Source organism: Felis catus, chromosome C2 (genome assembly GCF_018350175.1).
Source record: "Felis catus isolate Fca126 chromosome C2, F.catus_Fca126_mat1.0, whole genome shotgun sequence".
NCBI classification, from domain to species: Eukaryota; Metazoa; Chordata; class Mammalia; order Carnivora; family Felidae; genus Felis; species Felis catus.
This window is the reverse complement of record NC_058376.1, coordinates 141014932-141042473: the sequence shown is the minus strand read 5'-3', so window position 1 is coordinate 141042473 and position 27542 is coordinate 141014932. Positions and strand designations below refer to the sequence as shown.

The window sequence follows — 27542 nt, the reverse complement described above, 5'->3', positions numbered from 1 at the left end:
TGGTCCCAGAGGAGCAGCTTCCAAATCAGATGGGAGCTTGTTAGAAATGCAGAATCTCAGGCCCCACCGTGGAGCTGCTGAGTCAGGATCCATATTTTACCAAGATCTCCTAGTGATTTGTTTGCACAGTAATGTTAGAGAAGCACTGATACAGGGGCCGTGAAGAGGCTATTAAATCTGCATCTTATCCATAAATACAACGGCTTCATGTCCTCTGAGCCTGTATTCTATGCCCTTCTCTTCCTTTTATTTTTTAATTTTTTTGCAATGTCAACCATAGGAGAAGAAAGTTCGTTTTCTCATACCTACATAGATTCGTTGGTCAGAAGGGATAGCACAACTTACCTTCAACAACAAGAACAGAAAACTCTATCGCTGACAGCGAAGGAGCACGTGCACCAGCTTAAGGAGCACAATCTTCTGGTCTCTCCAGGGCTGCAACCAGTCAGGGGAAGCCACCATAGCCCATTAAGGACATGTGGACACGGCCAGTGCCTACAGCCAGACCTAGAAATTCCTGCCCTTTGCAAAAGTTCCTCCACCTCCCGAATGACGGGCGGCGTTTATTGGCTGTGGCTCACAGGAAGGTTCGATTCCTGAGGAGCTTACTAAAAAAAGCAGCATGTTCCCATCTGCAAGTAAGTAATGCTGCTGTCACATTTTCTTCTTTTTTTTTTAATTTTTTTTTTAATGTTTATTCATTTTTGAGAGACAGAGTGTGAGCAGAGGAGGAGCAGAGAGAGAGGGAGGCACAGAATCCGAAGCAGGCTCCAGACTCTGAGCTGTCGGCACAGAGCCTGATGCGGGGCTTGAACCCACGATCTGTGAGATCATGACTTGAGCCGAAGTTGGAGTCTTAGCTGACTGAGCCACCCAGGTGCCCCGCTGCTGTCACATTTTCTATCTCCACTTCACTTTTGCCAGGAACATAAAGTCACACACCCTATCCTGTCTTCTTTGGATTCCCTGAACTAGATACCAATTCTCCTGGAATTAAAAAAAAAATATTAATAGCTAATATTAACGAAACACATATTATGTTCAAGATATTATGTTAAACCCTTAACATCCACTACCTTATTTACTCCACAAAACCCAGGAGATAACTATTGTGGTTAGTCCCATTTTATAGATTAGGGAATTCGAGACAGAGTAGCTAATTAATTTACCCAAAGCCACCCCGCAGTCAAATTCCAGAGCCAGCGTACAAAGAAAAAAGGCATTATGCAATCATTTTGGTCTCGTCGTTTCTTTCCATAAAATTCTAGCTTTTTAAAAATTATAATAGGGGCGCCTGGGTGGCGCAGTCGGTTAAGCGTCCGACTTCAGCCAGGTCACGATCTCGCGGTCCGGGAGTTCGAGCCCCGCGTCAGGCTCTGGGCTGATGGCTCGGAGCCTGGAGCCTGTTTCGGATTCTGTGTCTCCCTCTCTCTCTGCCCCTCCCCTGTTCATGCTCTGTCTCTCTCTATCCCAAAAATAAATAAAAAACATTGAAAAAAAATTAAAAATTATAATAATGGAAAGGGTGTTGAAAGCAGGAGAAACCTTGTTGCATTGGACAGAATATGTCTTTTACTCTGTGTATCTCAGCTTCCTCCTGTGGCAGGTAGGATAATAAAAAAATCACTCTGCCTCCCACTGAGGTATTGTGTAAGTCTATGCCTGCATTGTATCTACTATAAAAGCACAGGACAAAGACAATGATCAAAGGGATGATAATCACCTAAAATAATTCATTAATTCTCACCACATCCTTGTGAAATACAAGAAATTGAGTCTGGATTAACTGCGGCAACCATCAAAACGTGGCATGCCAAGGTGCTATTTTTGTCCTTCAGGTGGGTGGAAGGGGGCTTTCTGCCGCAGAGAACTGACTCTCAAGACAGGGAGGGAATGTCAAACCTTTCTGAGGAGTTGCAGGAGAAAGAAAAAAGGAACAGAGCAGGTCCTACATGTACAGCAGCGATGATGAATGGATGATCACCAAATCTGGCAGCCAGCTCGCTGCATTCCCCGGCCTCCTTTGCGTTGAGCATGGCCACGTGATTCAGGTTTTGACAACGGAAAGTGAGCAAAAGTCATGCATACCTCCACCAGTTGTACCCCATGAATAGCCCCCACCCCCACCCCATGCACGATCCTCCGTCTTCCCTCATCTGATAAATGGACGCCAATACCCATACCCAGGGCAACCTAGAAAACCAGGCATGGAAGATAGCAGAGCCTTCGTCAGCCTGGGTTCCTGAGTGAATGCATGGAACGGTCTTTCTCATCTCCCCAGTCCAGGTATGCTGCCTTTACACAGCCGCCTCCATATTACGTCCAGTTAACGTGATTAAGCAACAGAAATGTGGGGACCTGTCTGTTACTGTAGCTGGTATTAGCCAAATTTGATACTGATCAATGTCCCTTTTCCCTAAAAATCTGCTATAGGCTACTTTCAGTGTCACTCAGATCATTGCAAATTCCCAAGAATAAAGACTCCATCTAGGTTAAAAGGGAAAACTATCCTTAAAAGGATTAAGGGAGATCATACTCTTGAATGTACGTTAATCTCATGGTTTTCCTCCGGACTTTCTACTGGCATTGCCCACACTGGGTAGACGGGAGTTGGATTGTCGGACAGAAGAACAGGGAGGGAGATTTGGCAGCAAGGATGGAGGAGGAGTCTGCCGAAGAGGAAGACGTTCGTCATTCTGAATGCACCAGATTTCCAAGACTAGGCAGAGTCAGAAAGTGAGATGGGAGGGCTCCACGTCTTCCACCTGGCAATTTTGCCAAGACTGGCTTTGGGAGTGAGAACAGAGGGGCGGTAGGGTGCTAGCCAACCAGGAGGCAGGTTCCAGATCTCGAGGGCCCGGGGACCCTGCTGTGTGAACTTCACGGAAACACAGTGTGGGTTTGGGTTGATACAACTTGATCTCAATATATTGATCACAACTCGATACGTTAGGAAAGCACCACGTTTGATCTGGCCGAGACCCCGGCAGTACAATTCACTTCCCAAACCTTGAGGAGGCCACAGCTTCCTGTTTCTCACAGTGCCCCAGAGAGCAAGCCCTCTCCAGCCACTTCATCTTTCTCCGGGGAATATCAGCTTCCCAGCTTCCCTTACAAGCCACCATACCCCATGCCAGCCTGTGAACCAGCGGCCTCACGATCTGAAATCAATAGAGAAATGTTGAGACATCGGCCGGTTAGTCACAGGGGTGGGAAAATATGACCGCGGTGCACTGCCCTTGTACCTACTCCTTTGTCCCTCATGAGCGAGAAAGGCCGCCACCAGAAGGAAACTGCTCCCAGAGCATCGTGGCATGAGCTTTGCCAGGCAAGGGAAATAAAATAGAAAGGAAGCTCCCTGTCCTTTGTTCTGGCTGCACACATTTGACAGGCTTTCAGAACCTCAGCAGATCTCCTGGCAAGAACAGCAGTGAGCAACCCCCCCCCCCCCACTGGGTATGGGTAATGCCTCCTGGCAAAGACCTCAAGCACATTCATCTCTCTCCAGGCCCTTCCAGGGCTGCTGTGCGTCTGCAGAACAGATGGGAGAGTCTGCTTGTCTGACTGTTGGCTGTTTTATTTCACCCAATAAACATTTATTGAGGTTCTACTTGTGCCAGGCCCTACGCTGGGGGATGTTCCGCCGACGTGTATGGCGGTGAGCGGGCACTGATGTGCCCCAAGGTACAGGTGTGGAGAGCATACCTGTGCGTGCGTCCGTCCCCCCCCCCCCCCCCCCAGACATCACCGAAACAACAGGTGAATGGTGGAAAGACATGAACAACAAATAGCACAAGGGACCGACCTTGTCAGGAGAGAAATGTCATGGATGATATCAGCGCCTCTCAAACTTGGCTGTGCACACAATCACTCCAGGCCCGGCGGGTTCAGATTTAGCAGGTCTGGGGTGGGGCCCGGGGTTCTGCATTCCTAACAAGCTCCCAAGCGACGCTGAGGCTGCCTGTGTGAGGAGCCTACTTAGAGAAGTGAAACACGTATCCTTCGTGCGGATGTGATCGATGAGCCTGCGGTTGTACGAGCAGGCAGGAGGAATGCGTCTGAATCAAATCTACCTGGGCCCATGAAGGAACTGAGGGCACATGGAACTCACTGTGTAATGAGCCTGTAAGGTGCCAGGTACGCTGCCTGTGTAAATTCAACAAAACCTCGCAGGTACATGCTATTACATCTCTTTAAAGGTGAAAACACTTAAATTCAGAAGCAACTTGTCTGCTGTCCCATAGCTAGTAAGGAGTAAAGGTAAGGTGTGAAATAAAGTCTCCCTATCTTTTAAAATACATGTTTTTTTTTAATATTTATTTATTCATTTTTTGAGAGAGAGAGAGAGAGAGAGAGAGAGAGAGAGAGAGAGAGAGAGAGCATGAACAGGGGAGGAGCAGAGAGAGAATCCCAAGCAGGCTCTGCACTATCAGCACAGAGCCCAATATGGGGTTCCGTCTCGTGAACCATGAGATCATGACCTGAGCTGAAATCGAGAGTCAGGTGCTTAGGTGACTAAGCCACCCAGGCACCCCGAAAGTTCACGTTTTACCTGCTGCCTTCCGTCGTCCCCTCATCCACGCAGGCTGACTTCTGTCTGCAAACAGATCGAAGCACCACAGATGTAGAAATGGGAGTTGCTGTCCCGTGACCCTTGAAACGCAGTAAAATCTAATATGTGATTCTCTTCTCTGCAGCACTTCTCAGTTAAGCCAATTTTTAAAATATGGCTACCAGGGGCGCCTGGGTGGCTCAGTCGGTTGAGCGTCCGACTTCGGCTCAGGTCATGGCCTCACAGTTCGTGAGTTCGAGCCCGGCGTCGGGCTCTGTGCTGACAGCTCAGGGCCTGGAGTCTGCTTCCAATTCTGTGTCTCCCCCTCTCACTACCCCTCCCCCACTCTCTTGCTCTCTTGCAAAAATAAATAAACATTAAAATAAATAAAATAAAATACGGATACCATATTTATATGGTAATAAAATATGGATACCTCTAGCTAGACATCGAAAAAGACACACACAAACCCAAACACACACACACACACACACACACACATCCCCCAAATTAGCTGGTTTTTCCCTCTGGCAATAACTTGACAGCAATGAACAGGTATCAATATCTAGAAGTGATGAATTTTTGTCATGTCGGAGCAAAGCAATAATAGTAAAGGCCAAGGGTGAAATTCCTCTCACCGTAAGAAGAAATACTGTGAGGCGTGTTTACCAGGAGGCCTATGTCACAGGCCAGCATTCTCCGGAGAATGGCCACAGGGGCGGCTATGGCAGCCCAGCCCAGTATTCAAAATATATTGACTTTCATGCTTAAAGAGTTATGTTTATTGTTTCCTCTAATCAATTTTACTTCGCGAAATAAAGAGTGATATATCACTCTTAAGTTCTCGGAAGAAAAGAATGTCAGAAATCTTACAAATAAAGTACATGTTAAAGAAAATGGGTACAGAGTGGGTTCTTAACCAAAGAGAGGATAGATAGCCCACTCTTTAAGCTCATAGAAAATCATGACCTCAAAAAAGCACCCATGATTTCTCAAGAGAACTATTACTTAACAAAATTTCCACAGTAACAATGAATAATGGCCTGCCAAAGAATATAAATAGAAAAGGATTTAATATATATCCCATAGTCATGAAATTATTGGCCAAGGGAGTCTGGTGCTAATAAGATCATTCCCTCAATCCCCAAATCAAATGTCCCTACAAAATAATATTCATATTACTAACTCTTAAAAGGAGAGAAGATAATCCTCTATAATTTGCAGCCCAATTGGCATTCATTTTTCTATAAGGAAAATAAAGAACTCAAAATGATAAAATAATTTCATTCTGAAGTACTTTTTAATATGCTGATCTAACTATAGCTTTGAATTTATAATGGGATAGTTTCCATGCTTTATATCTAAATTCAATGAATCTCTGATAAGAACTAAAAATGAAAATAACCTGAATTATTTCCCATCATTTGCTTATTTCCATAACTGTAGCCAGTCGTAGGCAGTCCTCAATCTTGTCCCTCCCCTGCTTCATTCGATTACTTTCAGGAATGTTGCTCAATAGAAAATCGAACCAACAAAAATTGAGAATTGTTAATGCATCATTAGGCCTTTGGAGTACAAAAACGGACTGCATCAATTAAAAACAAGGGTCCTGGCATTTATTTTCTGTCTTTTGGTTATTAAAACTCAAAAAACATCATTTTTAATAGTTTTTTTTTCATGTGTTATTTTATGCATTAGCTCCACATAATAATATAACAGACACTAGCTATAAAAATCACAAAATATACACATTAATAAATAAGTTCAAAAGAGTAACTTCTAAAACTTCCATATTACATACTTTCTATCCCTACTGCACATCCATTATCATTAATCAATATAAAAACTCCTATTTCTAATTACAAAATGTGTGCTAATGATTTCGTTAATAGTAAACCATTGTATTACTTGTTATTTGCTATATTAAAAAAAACTATTAGGATTAGAATTACATAATTAACTTGCCTTCTGTTGGTCTAATTTTTCTACTCATCTAAAATATGAGACAGATGCAATAGCATCCAGTTTTGATGTAAGGCGTTACTATAAATATGGCTTGAGTTTTTCTTCTTTGAAATTTATTTCTGAGCTTGACTTTACTAAAATACTAGACGGTATTTTACAGTCACCAAAACTACAACACACCTTCTGGAATATTCTAAATTAAGTAAGGACTTTCTGATTCACTATTGTAGTTTACCAAGGTTGCAGTAATCCCCACGTAAGCAGCAATTCTGACCAATTACAAGCACTTGTCCATGTGCTATGACTGAAGAACAGGGTTTGGTATGCATTTTTAAAATAATTTTTTAATGTTTATTTGAGAGAGAAACAGAGCATGAGTGGGGAGGGGGCAGGGTGCAGAGAGAGAGGGAGACACAGAATCCGAAACAGGCTCCAGGCTTTGAGCTGTCAGCACAGAGTCAGACGTGGGTCTTGAACCCACGAGCCATGAGATCATGACATGAGCCAAGTTACATGTTTAACCAGTTGAGACACCCAGGCGCCCTGTGTATGAATTTTTATGTACAATCTACCTTGATGTTATCACTAGGGCTAAGTCAAGTAAATTTCTTTTTTTTTTTTCTAATTGTATTTTTAAAGCATATGTAATATTTAAAAAAAAAATTTTTTAATGTTTATTTATTTTTGAGAGGCAGAGCATGGGCGGGGGAGGGGCAGAGAGAGGGGGAGACAGAATCTGAAGCAGGCTCCAGGCTCTGAGCTGTCAGCACAGAGTCTGACTTGGGGCTCGAACTCGCAAGCCATGAGATCATGACCTGAGCCGAAGTCAGAGACTTAACCGACTGAGCCACCCAGGCGCCCCGGTAAGATTTTTTGAAATTTGACCTTAGGTGGAAAAACTGGGACTATGTCCATGGATTAGTTCAACTGAATATACAGTATCTGAAGTTCGAGAAAGCAAATAGGCAAACATTTGTTTTAGTTTGGTTGTTTTTGTCTTTTAGAACAGCTCCCGGTTACTGATCTCCAGCCAAAAAATACTGTAACGATATTTCATTTAGGGTGTCTTCCTGGATTCTCTCCCCACACTACTGCCCTACTGCTCTCCAAAACAGTTGGCAAGAATCTGAATCAGTGTGTATTACGATGTTTATCTTCCTAGCGAGAACAGGACTTCCAAAAATCATTGTGTGATTGGCTTGCATCTGTTTGTTTCTTTTGCTTTTATCCCCTGCACCTTGTATAGCTCAAACAGGATAGGTGCTCAATAAATATTCATTAATGATTCAGTACTGGCTATGCTGGGTGTCATCTTCACATTCTCCTTTCCTCTTACTCATGCCAGGTCAAAGGAAGTTGGGATAGTAGCAAATACTAGCCACTTAGATTACCAATCTATATAAAGTATTTATACACATTCTTCAAGCAATCCTTGGAAACCCACTGTGAGTTAGGAAACTTGGATTTCTCTTTCATATGAAGGGCATCTACAGCTCAGAGAACGTGTGTGTATGGCCCATATTCAAACAAACTTGACTGGAATGTTGTAAGAGCAGCACTTGCATCTAGGTCCTTAAGCACCAAATCCAAATGCATTGCTATGAAACCACAAGCAACATTCCATGCAGGGAACTTCTGGAGACAGAAAACCCTCTGTCCATCACTAAGGCAGCAAGGGGCCAAGACGAGATGAACCATCAACCCAGGATTCAAACTCTAACTTGCATTCCTTTACAACTTTACCACTTCATTTAATAAGGGACAGGTAAAAAAAAAAAAACTGTTCCAATCTAGGCAGTTAACTATTCTATCAGTTTTAAATCTACAGCACAAGAATTGGTTGTAGGTGATGAAATGCTGGGGTGCCCCCATCTAAAATCATGTCACGAGAGCCCAAGTGGTGGGAATGATCCCATTTTGCAGGTGAGGAAACTGAGTGTCAGGAGTCACACGTCTGGTGAACGATAGAGCCTTGATTCAAAGTCCACTTAGTTGGACTGATGGAGCTGTGCTCTCAACCATCCCACAATCCTATCACCTTTTGCTCCCACCCTGTTGGAGGCATTTATAAAAACCTTAGGAATCTCAAACTCAATCTGTACAATGAATTTTGTAGGCCCCTTCATGGACTTTGATACATTGTAAAATAAAGTCTCCTTGTAAATCAGGTTTTTTAAAAGGATGTTCTCCCAATCTTTCCTGAAAATTACTAACGGGAAACCTCCTTAGGTGAAGTCAGAAGGCTAGAAGGGGGAGCCATACCACGGAAGGTCAATTACGGGAAAAACTGTCAATTTCAGGCCCTAACAAATGAATCTCAACAATAAAGAATCATCAATTATAGCCCCCAAAAGGTAAAGATGTACATTGCATCTCGGACAAGAAATTGACTACCCTGCAACTCAGCCAGTGAGAAACCCTCATCACCCTGAACTCCTGCTTGTCTCCAATGGACTTTCACTCAAAACAACCCATCCCAGGGCTCCTGGGTGGCTAGTTTGGTTAAGGGTCTGACTTCTGCCCAGGTCATGATCTCATGTTTCCTTAGTTCGAGGCTTGTGTCAGGCAGGCTCTGTGCTGACAGCTCAGAGCCTGGAGCCTGCTTCAGATTCTGGGTCTCCCTCTTTCTCTTCCCCTCCCCTGCTCATGCTGTTTGTCTCTCTCTCTCAAAGATAAATAGACATTTAAAAAAAAATAAACAAAAATAAACAACCCTTCCCAACTTCCTCCTCCTTCCCTGTAAAATAAAGTTCCTCTCTTCGTTGCTCATGGTTTTGCCATAGTTTGCATGTCCCAAACTGCAAGTGTCTGTTACTCGAAAATAAACGCACTTTCGCTGGTAAAATAACTGACTTTTCTTCGTAAGGTGAACACTGAAGACAAATGCAGTTTTGTAAATGCAATTTTGTCTAGACTGAGATCTGTGCTTGAATTATCCAAATCGTTCCTTCACGCTCCTTAAAATTCAGTCGATAATTCATCACACCCTTTGCTGATTCCTTCTGCTTGTGTAAACTTGGGAAGTATAAACCGAGAATAAGTGGTATTCTAAACATTCATGTAAAGTCAAACACTCCAGAAACAAGATTACTCCAGAAATCTTCCTTTTTTGTCCATATAGGTTAACAAAAGTAGAACATTAAGCCATACTGTCGCAGCCAGAAGCAACAGCCAAAAAGTTCCTATATTGGAGTATTTTAATACCTGTCAATGGCGATTCCTAAATTGAGTATTTTTGTTTACCATATTCAATACTTTTGAATGCATGTTACCTAATATGAGTAAAACCATAAATTGCCCACTGGCAGCCCACGATGCAAGTTTAATCTCAAATATATTAGGTTTTCATGATCTTATTATTCTTAATTTTGATTTAGTTGGCATTAAAAAACCTGGATATTTCATACAGATCTCCAGATTTGCACAAAAACCCAGATTTCTAAACCCTCATTTCAAGTCAGATATTTGCCATTATGAGGCAGAAATTGCTCCAGAGCAAATCAAGTGCCTGGAGCTGGGTTAGGACTACCTTCTTTCACATTCTTAGTCCACACTATTGCCATATATCCTGGCTGCCTCCCGTTTTGACTTTAGGCCCTTGAAGGATTTTGAATGTTCCACCCTAGGACATGAAAATCTCCTTGCTTTTTTAAGCTTGCTTTTTGGAGGCCATGTCTTGCAAAATTAAATAATCGTTTTGTGTTTTGTTTTATTTAATACTTGTTAGGATGTCTCTGGAACCACAGTGGAGGGGGCGGCCATCTTGCCAGCACAACCCAAGGAAAAGCCCCTAGAAGCGTGCCAGAACGAACTGAAGGTCAACCAATCACAGAGCCACAGCATGACCTGGCACGAAAAAGGCCCACCCACCGGGACCTAAACCCGGAAGCGGAAGCGCTGCAGCTTAAAAACCCTACCCCACCACACCCACCCCGCAGGACTTCCCTGACTCCTCTCTCTCTCTCTCTCTCTCTCTCTCTCTCTCTCTCTCTCTGTCCTTGAGTCATGGAACCTCGCCGACACCTTAGTTCCCAATAAAGCCTTTGATTGCTAATATTTTTTTAGCCTCTGACTCCTATCTTTACCCTGCCCGAAGCCTGACCCTAACATTTGGTGCGGAAACCCGGGGGGGAGGTAGTAGCTCGCCTCCCTTGGCTGAGCTCCCTCCTCCCCAAGCCAGATGCCAACCACCCCACTCTCAAGCGCCTACAGGAGCCGCTAAGTAGGACAGACCCCTCCTTCCCTCCTCCAACTATGCTGACACCCACGAGAGACGTCTCGCAAGACAGTCTCCTTTCCTCTGCACGACGCACGGCCCACACGCCAATAGGCCCCTTACTGCAGTGCAAGGGACGCCTCGCCCTGCCACGCCAATGGGGAGTAACGAGTCCAAACCGCCTCGATTTCCTATCCCCCTCCAATGTCTGTTAAAAAAACTTCCAGCTCCTAGGCTTGCAAGGCGAACTTCGCCGTAACCGACTCATCCGCCTTTGCACGGTAGTCTGGCCTCAGTACAAATTAGATAATGATCCTCAATGGCCACCCGAGGGGTCTTTACAATACCCAATCTTAACCGATCTGGACAATTTCTGCCATTGGCTGGGAAAATGGGGAGAAATACCCTAAGTCATGGCCTTTTGGGACCTCAGGTCTCGCCCCCACCTATGTTCTTCCTGCCCCTCTGCACGCATGCTCCTTGCCCGCCCACAACCCCCCGATCTCCAACCCCGTTAGAGGATCTGGACACCCCGCCCACCGGCCCTCGCCCCCCTCCATACTCCCAGCCTCCAGCCATCCCGCCCTCACCTCCCATATCGTCCAGAACTCATGCCCAGGCCCCTCCCAGCGAACAGACCCCAGCGGCCATCTCACCTCTCTATGAGGTGGCAGGACCTGAAGGCCTGGTTCGCATTCACCTCCCCTTCTCCCTCCAAGACTTATCCGCCATGGAAAAGTGACTAGGGTCATTCTCGGCAGACCCCACCCAATACGTTAAGGAATTCCAATACCTCGCCCAAGCCTACAGTCTCACATGGCATGACATCCATGTGATCCTCACCTCTACCCTCACCCCAGAGGAGAGGAAGCGCATCCAGGCCGCAGCCAGGGAACATGCAGACCAAACCCACGTGACCGACCCCACTAGGCCCGTAGGGGCTGATGCTGTCCCAGCGGCCGACCCCCATTGGAACTACCAACATGCAGGCAATGGGCACCGGTGCTGGGACCAGATGATCCAGTGCCTACTAGCAGGCATGAGGGCAACCTCAAATAAATCGGTAAATTTTAACAAACTTCAAGAAATAATACAGGACCCCAATGAAAACCCCGTAGCCTTCCTTGGCCGGCTCACAGAGGCACTTACCCAGTATACCAGACTAGACCCTACCACCCCCGCCGGGGCCACGGTATCGGCCACCTATTTCCCAATCAGCCCCTGATATTCAAAAAAAACTAAAAAAGGCCGAAGATGGTCCTCAGACCCCTATGGCCGAGCTGGTAAAGATGGCTTTTCAAGTTTTTAATGGCCAAGAGGAAGCTCAAGAACAATGGCGACAGGCCCCTCTCCAACAAAAGGTACAATTACAAACCCAAGCCTTGGTAGCTGCCCTGAGGCCAGCCGCAGTAAAGCCTTCTGGACCACAGCCCCCTCTGGGGCCTTGCTTTAAATGTGGCCAAGAAGGCCATTGGTCTCATCAGTGTCCCCATCCCAAAAAGCCTACCAGTCCATGCCCATTGTGCCAGCAAATGGGCCATTGGAAATCCCATTGTCCTAACCCAGGGGACGACAGACTCGCGACGCCCCCACGTGGCAAGGCTTCACCCCAATTGGACTCTACCTTCCAGCTGCCGGAGATGGAGGATGACGACTGACGAGGCCCAGACTCAGTAACTCCGGTGACCCACGCTGAGCCCAGGGTACAACTCCAGGTAGCGGGGTTGGACACGGGGGCTACCTATTCCGTCCTGCCGAGCTATTCCGGCCCCACCACGCCGTCCTCCGTTTCGGTCATGGGCATAAATGGCACCCCCTCCATTCCCCCATGCACACCGGTACTCACCTGCTGCCTGGATGGTTTCCACTTCTCCCACTCCTTCCTAGTCATCCCCTCCTGCCCCGTCCCCCTGTCGGGCCGAGACATCCTCAGTAAATTAGGAGCCTCTATACATCTACCAGCTATCTTCCCCTCTCCCTCCCCCACTCATCTCCTGCTGGCTGTTATCACAGAGAACACAGACCACAGCCTCAACCCACACCCAGACCTCCCAGTAGACCCAGTCGTATGGGATGCATCCACCCCAACAATCGCCACCCATCACCAACCTGTCCTCATTAAACTCAAAAATCCATCACAATTCCCATCTAGACCCCAATACCCAATCTCCCACACCCACCGACTAGGCCTAAAGCCCATCATTGATTGCCTACTCAAGGAAGGCCTCCTAATCCCACGTCACTCCCCCTGCAACACCCCGATCTCGCCTGTAAAAAAAGCCAAATGGCTCATATAGACTAGTACAAGACCTCCAAAAAATCAGTGAAGCTGTAATCCCCATCCACCCAGTAGTGCCCAACCCATACACCCTCCTCTCCCAAATTCCCTCACCCACAACCCATTTTACAGTGCTTGATCTCAAAGATGACTTTTTCACCATTTCCCTACATCCCGAATCCCAATTCCTCTTTGCCTTCACGTGGCAAGATCCAGTCACCTCTCTGGCCTGCCAACTCACATGGACGGTACTTCGCCAGGGGTTTCGTGATAGTCCCCATCTCTTTGGGCAGGCCTTGGCCAGGGATCTCCTCAAAGCCCCACTCTCCAGTCACTGTACTCTACCACAATACGTAGATGACCTTCTACTACGTGGAACCTCTTTCGACCACACCAAACAAGATACAATCCATATCCTAAATTTCCTGGCTAACCTGGGGTATCGAGTCTCCCCACACAAAGCCCAAATCTGTACTAATACAGTCACATTCCTGGGAGTCTCACTCACACCTACCACCAAGGCCCTAACCCAAGACCGTCTCTAAGCCCTCCAAACCCTCTCCCCACCTACCAATGCAGACGAAATCCTCTCCTTCCTGGGTTTAGTGGGCTTCTTCCGGCACTGGATCCCTAACTTTGCTATACACGCAGCCCCCCTATACAAAGCAGCCAAAGAAACCCCCCAAGGCCCACTCTCCAGCCCAGGATCGGTAACAAGGGCCTTCCAATGGCTGGTCACATCTCTAGCCACTCAACTGGTCCTTTCCCTCCCCAGTGTTTGAAACCCTTTTCTCTTATACACAGATGAGAGGGCTGGAATTGCGACAGGGCTCCTGGCCCAACCGTGTGGCCCTAAGTTACAAGCTGTCGCCTACCTCTCTAAACAACTGGACCCTACCATCAGGGGGTGGCAACCCTGCCTCAGAGAACTTGCAGCAGCAGCCACCCTAACCAAAGAGGCACTCAAACTCACCCTACACTGCCCCCTAACGGTACTTTCATCGCACGGTGAATCTGAAATCCTTACACATAAGGCCCTGGCACACCTCTCCCCATCACGCATACAATTGTTCCATCTGCTCTTTGTTGAAAATCCTGAGATATCTCTCCAACTCTCCCCCAGACTCAATCCTGCCACCCTACTTCCACAAATCAACCCCAAAGACACTTCACAGCCACCCTTCCACTCCTGCACCGAACTTATAGATATTCTCTCCAAACCTCCATCTAACTTAAAGAACCTTCCCCTCACTTCCCCCTGATTTGACCCTATTTGTAGATGGTAGCTCACTAGTTGACTGCAAGGGCCACCGACAAGCAACGTATGCTGTAGTTACATTAAACCAAACTCTAGAGACCCAGACACTACCCACAGGAACCACATCCCCGAAGGCTGAACTCACAGCCCTCATGAGGGCTCTCCAATTGTCCAAAAACAAAAGGGTCACAATATACACAGACTCAAAATACGCTTTCCTTATTGCACACACACACTCCCATTTATGGGAAGAAAGACAATTCCTCACAACTAAGGGTACCCCCATCATCAACGGGCCTCTCATGGTGAAACTCCTTGAGGCCCTCAAACTCCCATAGGAAGTGGCCATTGTCCACTGCAAGGGCCACCAACCCCTAACCACAGAGATAGCTATAGGAAATCACAAGGCTGACAACCCTGCCAGACAAACAGCTCTCTCTCTCGACCCAGTTCCTATGGGCATCCCCACGGAAGATACAACTCCCGATTATACCCCAGATGAACAAAAACAATACATGGCCCATCCCGATGCCCACACCAACGCAGGCTGGATCATGCTGGGCCCCTGACTGGCCCTCCCAAATAGCCTAGCCCCTTCCCTACTAACAAAAATCCACAAAACCCTACACATGGGGCTGGAGGCCATCTTCCACTTCCTTGAGCCCATTGTGTACCACCCCCACCTACGACAATTGATCACCAGAACATACCAACGATGCACCCCATGCGCCGCAGTCAGTCCCCAAGGGAGAATGAGGCGCCCAGGCCCCACTCCTCAGATGCGGGGCCATCTCCCAGGGAAAGACTGGCAAATAGATTTCACTCACATGCCAAAACACAAAAAATTATGGTATCTCCTTACTGTAATTGACACCTTTACAGGGTAGATAGAAGCCTTCCCCACCTCATCTGAAGGGGCCTCCACAGTGGCTGAGATCCTACTCAAGGACATCATTCCCTGCTTTGGTCTACCGAGAAGGATACGGCCTGACAACGGGCCTGCTTTCATCTCAGCAGTCACCCAACAGGTCTCCAAAGCTTTGGGTGTTACCTGGAAACTCCACATACCATACCACCCCCAGTCCTCGGGTAAGGTTGAAAGGGCCAGTGGCCTCATAAAAGACCATCTCACTAAACTCTCCACAGAGACTCGGCTTTCTTGGCCTCAACTCCTACCTATAGCACTCACCCAACTCTGAGCCGCTCCCTGAGGACCCACAGGCCTCAGCCCATTTGAACTCCTATACGGGCGACCCTTCCTGTTACCCCAACCCCTACCAAAAGATCCTCCTCCTTTGGCTGCCTATCTCCCTTACCTTAGCCTGCTCTGCCACCTGATCTGACAGCACGCTGACCTTCCCTCTCCAACCTTAAAGATCTTACCCAAGTAATCACAGACCAAGAAAACCAGCTCAACACCCAACTACAGACTCCCCCTACACAACATCCCTTCTCATGGCTTACACTAATCAGACAAGAAGCGATCCTGCTTAACCACTCAGGCTTAACTAATCTGTCACACTGCTTTCTTTGCGCATCCCTCCAGCGGGATCCAGTAATAGCCGTCCCTTTACCCACCCCCTGTCCCAATGTCACTAACTCCATCAACCACCCCAGAAGTCAAACCTCCCTACAGGTTCCCGTCCTCACTGAGAACCCCCCCCCCATAACACATCTCACCCGATATGCTACTCCTCTCATGCCTCCCCAACTTGCCCCTCCCCCCTGCCTATGCCTAGCCACGACCCCCCCCAGGGGGATTCTATTGGTGTAATGGCACAGCTTATAAACAAATGCCCAAACAAATGCTTCTATCTGTCTCCCAGTCACCATCATCCCCCAACTCACCCTATATGGACAGGAAGAACTCCCATCAACTCCTCGAATTCCGTCTCCAAAAACGAGCCGTTTTCCTCCCACTAACGGTCAGACTATCCCTGGCCACCTCCCTATTGGCCGCCAGGGTTGGGACCGGCTCCCTAATACACTCCATTAGCTCCTCCAGGGATCTGTCAGACAGGCTCCAAATTTCAATAGGAGCCTCAGCAACTTCCCTATCCACCTTACAAAGACAGATCAACACCCTAGCACAGGTCACTCTACAAAACTGACGGGCCCTAGATCTCTTGACAGCAGAAAAAGGGGGAACATGCCTATTCCTGAGAGAGGAATGTTGCTACTACCTCAATGAATCAGGCTTAGTTGAAACCAATATAGAACACCTAAAAGAAATCCAAAAAACCCTATCCGCCCGCCCAGGATCCTCAGACCCCCTACCCTCCTGGTGGCAATCACCCCTCCTAACTTGGCTCCTCACCATAGTCACTCCACTAGTTGCTATCTGTATAATACTTATGCTCTTACCTTGTTTTCTCCGTTTTGTATGGAAAAGAATTGATGAAGTTTCCCAGGTGCATTTCACCAGATGCTGGTCCGGCCATATTCCCGCATTCCAACCTCAGACCCCACATACCATGACGTCGCCCTTACACCCGCAGGAAGCAGCCAGATCAGATCCGTCGCCCATTATCACCAATAAGAGGTTGGAATGTTAGGATGTCTCTGGAACCACAGTGGAGGCGACGGCCATCTTGCCAGCACAACCCAACAGAAAGCCCTGAACAGCGCACCAAAACGAATTGGAGGTCAACCAATCACCGAGCCACAGCACGACCTGGTGTGAAAAAGGCCCACCCGGACCTAAACCCAGAACCGCTGCAGCTTAAAAACCCTATCCCACCACACCCGGGCGTGACTTCCCTGACTCCTCTCTCGCTCGCTCGCTCTCTCTCTCTCCCTCCCTCCCTCCCTCCCTGAGTCACGGAACCTCACCCAGACCTTAGTTCCCAATAATGCCTTTGACTTCTAAAATTTTTTAGCCTCTGACTCCTATCTTTACCCTGCCCGAAGCCTGACCCTAACAATACTATGAGTGTTTTCAATCTGCACTGGCTCTGTTACAGGATGTACTAAAAGAACTCCACATTCCTGTTCACCAAAAGTTGCAGGTTTCCTATTAATTTAGTCAGATCATGGGGTCTGTCCCTGTGGTAGGCAAAATCTTGCACTCCCTGATACCGTTCCGGTAAATGTCACCCTATTTGGAAAAAGGGACTTTGCAGATATAATCAAGATTACTAATCAGTTTACTTTATAACAGGGAGACTATCTTGGATTATCTGGGTGAGCCCAATTTCATCATGTGAGCCCTTAAGGAAGCAGAGAACTTCCTCTGTTTGGAGGTAGATGAGATGTAGGGAAGGAAGTCCGAGATGGGAAGTGAGAGATGGCTGAACTCACTGTTGCTGGTTCTGGAGACATAAGGATCCATGAGCCAAGAAGTGCCTCTAGAAGTTGAGAATGATTCTCAGCTGACAGCCAGCAAGGAAATGGGGACCTCAGTCCTATAACGACATGGAACTGAATTCTGCCAACAACATGAATGAGCCTGGAAGCAAATTCTTTCCCAGAACTTCCAGCTAAAAGCTCAGGCTGGCCAATATCTTAATTGTTTGGTCTTGTGAGACCCTAAGCAGAGTATCCAGCCACGCATGCCTGGACTTCTCACCTAAAGAAACTGATATAATACTGCGATACTATAAGCCAATAAGTTTGTGTTAATTTGTTAAGGTAGTGATAGAGAACTAATACAGGCCCCATGGTCACTACTGACCCCAGTAGATGCTATCTGAATGCTTCATCCATAGCAATCATTATTTCTTTGTTGATGTGACACTGTCATTAATCTTTTATGTTTCTGAGCCAATCATATTGATTTGGAGCCCGTATCCATTCTCTATCACTGCCCTAACAAATTAACACAAACCAAAAAATAAACGGGCCAAAATTGATACTGAGAAAATTAATTAAGTAATGTATGAATCACATGGAAACTCAACCTCTTCAAATTAAATTTTTCAGGATTATCTCTTTTAACTATAACGTTGAATGTATTGATGTGTGAGGCAAGAATGAACGTTCTACTCTAAATTTGACTTCTTTCTTAAATTATTTATCAAAAGAATACTGTGATTGCCATTGTATCAGTGAAACATTTGCTACAGGTTTAAAATTAAATGCAGAGCACATTCACAGACCATCAATTTGGGACCTTCTTTTGTCAAACTCTGTTTTTTAAATATCTTAAAAGTAAGGCTTATTTTACTAGTGGAAAATTCTTAAGGAAGACAAGATAATATATTCACTCAATACAAGACTGTTTAAACTGTATTCATCTCTGAGAGCAGTACCATTTTCAACACAGAGAGAGGGGGGATTGATGACCACATTACTCAGTGTTCAAAACCAGAAAGGAAGGTATGGGATCTGCAGTTAAACCTATCCTCCTCTGACTCTCTGCTAGTTTTCTTCATAGGATGTATTGTTACCTGAAATTATAGTTTTATGTGTTCACTTTATTGCAATATATGTCTCCTAATAGAATGTCAGCCACAAGGGGCCAATGACTCTGCCTTCTGGTTCATTGATGGCCATCCAGCCTTTACAAACATGCCTGGTACATAGCAGATTCTCAATAAATAGTTGTTAAGTGAATGAGAAAATAAATAGTGAAAACTCTAGGTCATCTTTCATCAGTTCTGATATGCTAATTTTATCCTCATTCATCTTCTCACTAAATTGTTCCTATGCCTTTCATTTCTAACCTTAATTTTTCCAGTGTCTCCATTAAAACAGTATGTCTCTCCTTCCTTAGTTATTCAACAATAATACTGAGCTCCTTGGATATTCCCTGGCTCAAGAGTCATCCATCCATCCATTCATTCATTCAACAAAGGAAATCAGTCGATGAAGTCAGAAGAATAGGGGTCTAGATCATGAAGAACCTTCATGACTAGTGTATAGTCTTGGGCTTTTAGTAAGAGTGAGAGGTGGGAAGCCACTGGAGGACCCTCACACAGTAAGTGTCATATTCTGATTCACATTTGAAATAAAGGCAATCTAGTTACTATATGAGGCATGGTAGAAACAAGGTCACCAATCATGCAATTGTTGGGGTACTAATGTTTTTTTTGACGGCCCAGGTTCTCATGGAATTCAAACTAAGTTCTGTGATGAACTTTGTTAGAGCACAGGATTCGTTTGGGAATCCCTTGGAAGACACTCGGCACCACTAATTTCAACTGCCTCAGGTTACAGGAGAGGAGGCTCCATTTGCTCATTCCTTGATCAAGGTTCATTTCATCTACATGATGACTTCTTATTTGTCCTCTGCTCAAACCCAGGGTTTCATTCTCACTAAAGACTATGACATGTTTACCCCCAAATTAAAAAGCACATTGCCTCGAGAAAGACAAAGAGCAGGGAGCCACTTAGATCTCTTAAGTCACTTCCAAAACCTATCGTGCTTATGTCATCCCACCCTAAAAATCCCACTAGCTTTTCAACTCCCCCTCTAACCACACTGGAAAGCAGACTGTGATGAGTTGCCTTTACCATGCTTTCCTATGAAGTATCTAACCTTAGGATTTATCCGACTGACTTGTACAAGTTGAGCCCACAGGACCAATGAATGCCATGCCCCTCACACATCATTTCTTTGTGGTGTGCCTATATTTAAGCAGATACTACAGCTTTGGGGCATTCCAGCAGCTCACCGGAATATATTCATAGATATAGAACCCGAGTATTGCTGAGGAAGCTCCTCTTCTGCAGGATAGAGCATGCAATGCAGCTCAGAAGATCTGAGTTCTCACTCCCATACTTTTAATCCTGCAACTTTTGCTTCAGTAATTTAACCTTCTTTAATGTTTCCTCACCTACAACATGGGCCTGCTGAGCGTGAGGAATAAATAAAACAACATGTATCGGGCATAGAGGCCGGCACATAGCAAGCACTCAGTAAGTATTTAAGCCATTTTTCTAGTTGCCATCATCATTGTGAAGGTGGCCATGCATTTTCCAAAATGGCACCTGGGTTCAGGAAGCAGGCATACTACCTTTCTATCACCTGGTAATAAAGACTAGTTGCTGGAAAAAGGTCACTCCAGAGCATAGGAGCATGGATCCACAAAGAAATTTACCAATCCCTTTCTTTTATCTCTTACGTTTATTTGTTGACAGAGGGAAAACAGGCAAGAGTTTCAAATACCTTAAGATATCTTAATTATTGTTGAGATACGTTTGAAGTGATAGACGCAAAGACCAAGTACAAAAGGTAGGGGTTATGTGGTAATTTAAATCCTGTGATGGTGATAACAGAAGAGACAAAAGCTAATGTAGATCTCTCTTATTTTGTTTGGCTTGCTTATATAAGGAAAATGAAGGGTGACTGGGTAACTCAGTCAGTTAAGCATCTGACTCTTGATTTCGGCTCAGGCCATGATCTCATGGTTCACGGGATTGAGCCCCGCATCATGCTCTGCACTGACAGTGTGGAGTCTGCTTGGGAATCTCTCTCCCTCCCTCTCTCTCTCTCTCTCTCTCTCTCTCTCTACCCTTCCCTTGCCTGTGCACGCTCGCTCTCTCTCTGTCAAAATAAATAAATATGGGGCGCCTGGGTGGCGCAGTCGGTTAAGCGTCCGACTTCAGCCAGGTCACGATCTCGCGGTCCGTGAGTTCGAGCCCCGCGTCAGGCTCTGGGCTGATGGCTCAGAGCCTGGAGCCTGTTTCCGATTCTGTGTCTCCCTCTCTCTCTGCCCCTCCCCCGTTCATGCTCTGTCTCTCTCTGTCCCAAAAATAAATAAAAACATTGAAAAAAAAATTAAAAAAAAAATAAATAAATAGTTACAAAAAGAAAAAGAAAAATGAAAAAAGATAAAGGATGAGGGAAAGGAGAAGAGAAAGAAAGGAAAGGACTAAGAAAGTGAAGTAAAAGAGAAACACAAGAAGAAGAAGGAGGAGGAGGAGGAGGGTAAGGAGGAGGGTAAGGAGGAGGGGGGGCTAGGAGGAGGAGGACAGGGGAGGGGAAAGAAGGAAATAACAGTGGAAGAGAATCAGAAAGGAAATGACAAAAAAGAAAACAAAAGATAAACTAAAAGGCTGAGACTACAGCCCGGGGTAATCCAAAGGTTAAAGCCAGGATCGGCGTGTAAAACTAGGAGAGAATACAAAGTGCATTTACAACTGAACTAATTGTTGAATTTCTGTCCCTCTTTTGTAAAGGGAAATGTCTCTGTCTGTGGAAAATTAAAACCTAGACTTCTCCGGATCTTCGAGTTCCAATGACATCACTGAGTGATCACTTGAGTCTTGTTTACATGGTAACGTGGATGTCACCGCCACCCCTTTCAAGTAAAATATTGTAAGGCCGGAGGGAGTGAACACAAAGAGAAGTGCACTCCAGGACGCCCATTTTGCTAAGAACACCGGCCTTCCGGCTGGAACAACAAAGACTTCTGGAGTCGACTGACAATCCACCTCATCTCATCCAGTTCTGCCTTCATGTTCTACTGTTGGTCAAAAAATCTGTACCTCAACGTGCACATGCCGTATACTCAATCTCTTCATTCTATTTCCAGACGGACTCTGACTAAATGTACTCTGTTGGCCCAAACAAACAAACACAACTCAACCAACCATTAAAGATGACAAATGCTTAAGCCTACTTTCTCTAGTGGCAGAACCTCACCTGCATCGTTTACCTAAAATGAAAGGCAGGAATAGCGCTCCGAATTTGGCAAAAAGTGGACGACCTAAAATTCCATAATTTGTTGTTTATGTGTGGAAGTCAACCAAGCATATTTCCTTCCCCATAAAGGACATCCTTCTTATCAGGTGTCCCATCACTTAGTATAAAATTGGCGGGATACCTTGCAAAGCAGGTGCCTTTCTTTATGGACACGATAGCAATCAGTTGTGTAAAATGTATTTCGTACAAAACGTAAAATGAAGCAAGTCAGTTTAGCTTCAAAGAGTGATACTAATACTCTACACACAAATCCATCACATCTGGACAAAAATAAAAGCTGCGAGGTGAGGGGCGCCTGGGTGGCTCAGTCGGTTAAGCGTCCGACTTCGGTTTGGGTCATGATCTCACAGTTTGTGAGTTCGAGCCCCACGTCGGGCTCTGTGCTGACAGCTCAGAGCCTGAAGCCTGCTTGGATTCTGTGTCTCCCTCTCTCTTTCTGCCCCTTCCCCACTCACGCTCTGTCTCTCTCTCTCTCTCTCTCTCAAAAAGAAATAAACATTAAAAAATTAAAAAAAAAAAAAGCTGAGAGGTGATATTGACCTGAACTCTGGAGGTTGAAATGGAAAAGGACAGAGGCATGTAGATACAAGTAGGAGTAATAGTAACACACATCTATCAGCAGGTATGGCCAGAGCACTGAGTCAGAACAGATACAGACTATAAGCCATGGAAACTGGCAGGCTTATCTCTGTGTGTCAGTAAATACCCACCCAGAACACAAAGTACATGATGAAGAAGTGAGAAATATGTTGGTGGTAAAGGGGTAAAACTCCTGAAATGCAGAATGGGGTGTATGGTGATGCCATTTCCCCAAATGAGAAAGACTGAAGGGAAAATAAATTGAGTTTGTTGTGGCAGGAGTAATATAGATTCTAATTTCTAATGTAAGAAGCTGTAGATGCTTGGGAAACAACTAAATGGAGAAGTAAAGTATAGAGTTGAATAGATGTTTCCGGAGCTCAGAGGCCGGGAATGAACCAGAGAGATCACTGAGCCAGCACATTAAGTATGATTTAGGGCCATGAGAATGGAAGAAATTACTTAAAGGCCTGGGGGACTAAGAAGAGGGCCCAGGATAGACTCCCAAAGTTGGAAAGATCCAACCTTCATTTAGGGATGGACTAATAACAAGGGAGTTAGCTGAGAACTAATAAAAGCCTAATGAGGAAAACTGGAGATATGGTGTCACAGAAACCACACCAGACTCAGTGAGGCCAACAAAAAGGGAACTCATGGAGGAAAAGAGACCAGTCAACTCTATCAAATTATCCAAGAAGCTGAGGAAAAATGCAGCTCACTGGATCGGACCACACAGGGGTCACTGCTGATCTCAACAGAAGTTGTTTCCAGTGGAAGCAGAAGCCACCTTGGAGTTGGATGCGTAGTAAAAAGGGGACAGAAAGTGAAAACAGCTTACACGGCCAGGCCTCACCAGCAATTTGACAAGGAATGGAGTAAAGAAATGGAGTGAAGGATGTCAGAAGTATGGAAGAGGTTAAAATACGTTGGCATGTAATCTACACAACTCTGTGATCTAGAGAGGTATTATTTCCCTCACTTACCGGATAACAGTAAGGCTCAGAGAGGTTTAAGAACTTGATCAAGGCCTCACAGCTAGTAAGAAGCCGAGCTGAAAGTTGAACCCAGTCTATCTGATTCCGAAGCACTAGCATAGACGGCCACTTATTACATTTTATTACACGTATTTATCCAATAACTGCCTCCCTGACTTTCTAAGTGCAGGAACTGAGTCTAACTCATCCTTGAATCCCCAGCATCTACCTCTTTGACACATCTTTCCAGCACCTACTTTGGAAGTGCCTTTTGACTGTCAGAAAGAAAAGGCATATATACCCAAATAAAATGCAACTAAAATGGCTGTTAATAACAGGTATTTAGTAAATGCGTCGCAAAAATGAACGAACGAACCAAAAGTCAGATTTCAGCCATTGACACAGAACTTCTCTACAGAACAAGGATTTAAAGAACAAGAGATAAATATAGAGGAATTGGGGAGCCCCTGAAATATTTGTAATACAAAAGTGGTAACAGAGGAGTAGTGACTTTCTGAAAGGGTGAATATAATTATTAGACCGGTATTCAAAATGTATTTGTTCACACAGTTGCATTTCCCAAGTTTGTAACCAGCAAAACTGTAAGAACTTGCCCTAACCTTACACAGACCAGTCTCCACCGTAATGAACAGCTTGCTTGCCACTTACACTGTTTTTCCCTCAGTGGTGAAAACACATACGAGATCCTTATTCCCACATGGAATCCATTCTCAGACAATACTGATTTCATTGTGCTCTTGAAACCAATGTATGTGTGCATGGAAAGGAAAAGGTGCATTCAGTCATTGTGATATTCTGTGTCCCTCACGAGAATAAATGGATTTTTTTTAAAACATTCATGTGATTGACTGATTCCTCCCAATCACTACATGTTTCACTCAGCTGTTTTGCTGGCATGTTACTTCAGAGCTTTTTAACACAGCTATTAATTGTTCTCTTTATCATATGAGTGAGGCACTTTTAGCAACGATCCTAAAGTTAAAATAACCCACAACAGCTTGAAAAACGTGTGAACTCTGATGTTTATTTGCCTTAATATGTTAATAACTTAAGTTTCTTCTGAAATAATTTTGTTTTGAGCTTCCTCCAATACATTCTTTCCTTCTCAATTTTAGAAAATTTACCCTTTGAAAGTCTGAATGGAGAAAAAAAAGCGTTTCAGGTTAACAAAATTATTTCATGATGTAAGGTACAGTACTTTGGTTTGTTTAAGATTAGCTAGGAAAGAAGTTAAAGATCTGCCCATCAACTAATTACATATATATTGTTAAAAACTACTTGAAGCAAGTTAAATAAAATAAAGATGCCTAAAGTGGGTTGAATTTGCATTCTGATTATTTCCAGATGACTCCTAAACCCACAAAGTTTTTTTCGTATCCTTTTCTTGCTTAATGTAAGCATTACGAACTAGTTTTAGCCCCCCACCCCCCATATCTATAAGCATCAAGTATTTTTTTCCTAAAAAGGATATACTATACAATTTAGCTATTCATTTATGCAAATGATGGTAAACAGAATTATAAAGACAGATAATAAACAGCAAATGAGGTTATTTTGTTTCACGCTTTATGTTGTCAGAGTTCTGAGCATGGTTTAGTGTTTTCTATTCATGACTTTATATTACCAAATTACTCCCTGATGGTGTCTCAGATGTGCTTTTGTCTGCAAATGAGAAGGAATAAAATACCAGGACATTAACGTTAAATTACAATCGTTAATGGCGTAAATACGAAAATAATTACTGCATCATACCATCAATTGTTATGTGTTCATTACGGAAGTTCTTGTAAAGCCTTCATTTTCTTGTTACAATTATTTTTTCCTTTATTTTTGTCTGGCTATTTTATAGCCCTGACAGTACTTTAGCAACGTTCAGCAGTTACACAAGCCATTTAATCCTGCTCAAAGCTTCATTTAAACTTCATTTTAGTTGCATTTTATTTGTGTATATATGCCTTTTACTTCTTTCTGACAGTCAAAAGGTACTTCCAAAGTAGGCGCTGCAAAGACGTGTCAAGGAGGTTAGCTAAAACCAGCAATCAACTTCAGCGAAGATTTCAGACTTACTTAATAACACCGCTCACTACAATACCTTTATTGATCGAACCAAATGCGCCCCCATTCCTTAAATTTTAGTTTCAGTGCCCCCCACCAACATCTCTTTTTAAAATTCAATTATAATTTAACAGCCAATCGGGCAAGAAGCTTTTCAATCTCTGCTCTCCTTCTTCCTCCCGTTCTGTCTCTTCTCTTGTGCTCTTTCTCACCCTCCTCCTGATCAAAACTCATCCTTCCGCTCCCAGTGTTTTCTCTCCAGCCGGCAGGAAGGGGATGCCCTCCAGACACACACACACACACACACACACACACACACACACACACACACCCAGTCGCCTCGCCCTCCGAGGGTCGCCCAAGTGCACCCTTTTGTCTGCTCCACTCCCCAACCGTCGCTTAGCCTCTCTCCTGCCAGCCTTGGGCGAAGAGTGACAGAAAAACTCACACCGCTGTAGCGAGCTGGAGGGGGAAGGGGGAGGGCTGGAGGCTCCGCGGGCGGTCCAGCATCCCCACCGCTGCGCGCACACGCGCGCGCTCGCGCGCGCGCGCACACACACACACACACACACACACACACACACACTGAGAAGTCTTGTGTCACCTGTTCGCTTTCAAAGCCAGCTCTGGAGCTAAGTGAAACTTATCCCCCCACCCCCACCACCTCCACCCTCACCTCCGGGAGTTCGGGTATACGAAGGCATCCTCTGGCACAGTTTTTTCCAAAATATTTGAAAGGGGGAAAAGTGCACAGTAGGAACACTGCAATTACGTATATCCCTGGTACATCCCTCTTCCTCTCTTTTTTTCGCCCACCTTCTCTGCAATCACACCCGGCCTTTCCCCGCTAACGCGCGCACACAAGCACCCCATCTCTGCTGACAGTCCAGGCTTGGAACCTCAGCCTCCGGGGTTCTGTCCGTGTCCCTCTGCCCGGCACCAGGCCCGGGCACTCTCTCCAACTCCTGCCATGTGCAGCCCAGCGCTACCGGCTCCTTAGCCCCAGCCCAGGCTCCAAACTTTTTCTCGCCCTTTCTCCAGCCCCAAATCACGCGCATCCCAGAGGCTGGACGCCCTAGCCGGTATCCCAGAACACAGGGGAGTGGGGCGAGTATCGCTGCCCCCGTGGGCTCCAGGTCTCACGGTGCCTAGCCCTACTGTGTACAGGACGGCGCTGGACCCGGCAAGGATGCAAAGGGAGCCTGGGCGGATCCGGCTGGCAGGTGCAACTTGCCAGCGACTCCCGGGTTCACGCCCTAGGGGACCGCGGGTTTGGCCTGATGAGAACAAAGCTGGAGTCCGGGGAGACTGTCAGCCGGGAGGCGCTAAGACAATAGCAATAAAGGGAACTTGGAAGAGAACCGCTGCGCAAAGTTGTCTCCGAGTCCGGATGTCCTGGGATGGCCGCAGGCTCCCGCTGCATACCCCCAAACCCCTAGCCCCCGGCCCCGCCGCAGAACACGCAAAACCCTGGCTCAGCAGCGGTCCTTGGATGCTATGCAAATACCCTGGGAGCCCAGACGCAGCTTGGGGCGCGGGGGACGCTCCGGGACTTGGACAGCAGCTGCCGGCAGGAAGACCCGCCAGCGCGCTCTCCTGGCTTTACCTTTCCGCGGGCTGCCTTGGAGTCCGCGGCGCGCCGCCCGCTGGCTGTGCCCTCAGCCCCTGCCGCCGCCGCCGCCGCGGAGAGCAGGCAGCAGGAGCCGGCTCGCTGCGCCCCGCCCCCGAGCGCCAGGCACCGCCCCCGAGCACCAGGCCCCGCCCCTCCACGCTGGCCGGCAACCTCGCGGAGCCACGCGGGCCCCGGGTACTGCTGGCCCGCGAGCCGTGGCAAGCGGCGGCTGCCCCTGTTTCCGCCTTTGCTGCAGTCGTCGCCGCCGTTGCTGCTGCACCGCATAGACTAGGAAGCCCCGAAATGTCAAGGGGTACCCCCCCAACGAACCAGATGATTGAAGTGACCTCTAGAACACCGCGAGCATGGTCCATGCAGGAGCAG

At 46.1% G+C, this 27542-nt stretch overlaps 1 protein-coding gene and 1 long non-coding RNA gene across 6 annotated transcripts in view; one reads left to right on the top strand and one right to left on the bottom strand.

Moving 5' to 3' along the window:
* Positions 1–27172, bottom strand: part of RARB (retinoic acid receptor beta) — a 769461-nt gene extending 742289 nt beyond the window's left edge. For 3 of the 4 annotated variants that reach the window (XM_045037698.1, XM_011286272.4, XM_019810789.3), the window contains exon 1: positions 16634–16826. The gene's annotated coding sequence lies outside the window, so the exon portion shown is untranslated. Of the gene's footprint in view, positions 1–16633; positions 16827–27152 lie in introns of those variants that run through there. The other variant, XM_023260626.2, reaches the window with a different exon arrangement.
* On the top strand, positions 10982–16678 carry LOC109491548. 2 transcript variants are annotated; one of them, XR_002745478.2, is made up of 3 exons: positions 10982–11796; positions 12300–12436; positions 15152–16678. It is a non-coding gene; the product is annotated as an uncharacterized LOC109491548 (long non-coding RNA). The 2 variants fall into 2 exon arrangements; XR_006585572.1 differs by having other exon boundaries at positions 12300–12448.
* Positions 27173–27542: the final 370 nt, after the last annotated feature.